We start from the raw sequence: 2,263 nt of genomic DNA on the forward strand, positions 1-2,263 counted from the left end.
TAACCTACTAAAAATACTTTCTGTTGTTATCCCCATTTTAAAATGGAGGAAATTGAGGCAAAGCAAAGTTGAGTGATTTCCCCTGGGCCATCTGGCAAGTAAGCTCTCTTCACTACAAAGAAGACTGGTGCCTTTGTTGCTCTAAGTCCCTTATCCTTTTGCTTTGGAGACTGGCCTGGGCAGTATCCAGGGTATAAACTCCTCTCTTCATAGTTTCTGGGTGTCAACTTTTTCATGCATTCCAAAGGGTTTGAGAATTAAATGTTAATTAAAGGAAGTGCTAAGTAGAGAGAGTAAGGAAGTAATGAGAGGTGGAGATTGGTGAGGGGGGACTAAGGGATTTTTCTGCTTTGCCACTCAATGCAGATGGAATTCACACCTTCATTATGAAATGAGAAAGTGAGGAGAAGCTCAGGAGGAAAAGTAGTCTAAAAGGCCAGACTGGCTCAACTTGAAAAGTCTCTATTTAGAGTCTTATTCTACATGCAGCTGCCTCGTGTCCTTAAAGCATCCTAGCAGCATGTCCAAGGTGTAACCTCAGAAATTCTCAGCATCATGGTGGAGGAGATACAGAAGCATTCTGTGCACACCCTTGTGTTCAGATCATTGAAGAGGATCCATGACATGCTTATGGCTGATCATTCAAAGCTGCTAGAGTTAGATGAAGAGAGTCACAAGCTAAAGATTCTGCTAAATTTCCTAAAGAGTATGGTCCTGTGTTGCATGTGTCTATTGTGAAAGAAATTCTTAGAAAGAAAGACTCTGAGTGCAGTGGAGTCAGGGGGTCAGAACTTGTATCCTGTTGATCAAGGACAAGAGCTTGAATAACTAGTGACTGGTTGAATGTCCATACTCACCAGGTTCTCATGTGATTTTGACTGAAGATGCTCAGATTCAAAGACTTCCTAGAGAAGCTGCCACACAGTCTTTAGCTGTGGCCCTATCTCCTTCACAATCCAGACTGGATGTAAACCCTCCTTTCATTGGTGTAGTGTACCAACAAGCACCTGGGTTAGCTACAACTGGAAGCTGATGGCACCAAGAATATTGCAGTGATAACCAAAAAAGTTCTTATTATAGCTAAACCACAGTGGAATCCATCATGGAAACTATACAGAGTCATCAGTGGACATCCAGGCTAGAGTCAATGTCTTGGTAGAACCTGGCAATCAGTGGTTTGTTTTAAAGATGTAGCTAATGGCAGATAAATCATTGATTGGACATATAAATAGTGTAAGAGGGATGATGGTAAGGAGTCCATATCCCTTCTCTTGTGGTGAAGACAAGCAGGTAAAGTGCTGGGATCTTGAATACAATAAGATTATCAGATATTATCATAGGCATCTAATTGCAGTGTATGGTTTGGATTTTCTCCCAACAATTGATATGATGGTAACTTGTAGCAGGGATTCAACTGCAAGGACTTGGTACTTGAGGACAGGAGCCAGTATACACATATGCGTGGGGCTTACAAATATAGTGGCTATAGTAAAGTATCAAGCTTCAGAAACACAGATCTTTATAGGAAGCCATGACACAACCATAAGATTATGGGACTTGGTGTCTGAAAAAACACAAGCCATATTAACAAATCACAAAAAAAAAAAAAAAATCAGTGGAGCAGTGGTTTTGCATCCAAGACATTACACATTTGCATCTGGTTCTCCAAATAATATTAAACAGTGGAGATTCTCCAATGGAAACTTCCTTCAAAATCTCTCTGGTCATGATTCTATAATTAATACATTAGCTGTGAATTCAGATGGAGTGTTGGTGTGTGGAGCAGATAATGGCACTATCCATCTTTGGGACTGGAGAACTGTATACAATTTCCAAAGAGCACATGCAGCTGTGCAATCTGGATCTTTGGACAGAGAATCAGGAATATTTGCATATGCTTTTGACTCATCTGGAAGTCATTTGCTCACTGTAGAAGTTGATAAAACCATTAAGGTATACAGAAAAGATGGTTCAGTTCATCTCAGGGATGAAGAAACTCATCAAGTCAGTGAGAAACCAGAAATGGTCAAGGGAAGAATTGAATCGTTGTAATTTGGCTTTTATAAGTTCGTTCGGTCACATTGTACTTTATATAGGATTATGAAGCAAAACTCAACAGAATTCATTACTGCTTCATCACATTTTACAATAAACTTCTTTTTCCTTAAAAAAATGGCTTAATGGTAAAAAAGATACAAAAATTCACCGAAGAAAAGAGCTACATAAAAAGCACAATAGGCTAAATGGAAAAAGAGATACAAAA

General features: G+C 39.2%; 1 pseudogene; it reads left to right on the forward strand.

Annotated features, from left to right (window-relative positions):
- The first annotated feature begins 555 nt into the window (after window positions 1-555).
- On the forward strand, window positions 556-2,052 carry LOC140512399 (pleiotropic regulator 1 pseudogene; annotated as a pseudogene).
- Window positions 2,053-2,263: the final 211 nt, after the last annotated feature.

This window comes from Notamacropus eugenii, chromosome 6, assembly GCF_028372415.1.
Source record: "Notamacropus eugenii isolate mMacEug1 chromosome 6, mMacEug1.pri_v2, whole genome shotgun sequence".
In the NCBI taxonomy this organism is placed as follows: domain Eukaryota; kingdom Metazoa; phylum Chordata; class Mammalia; order Diprotodontia; family Macropodidae; genus Notamacropus; species Notamacropus eugenii.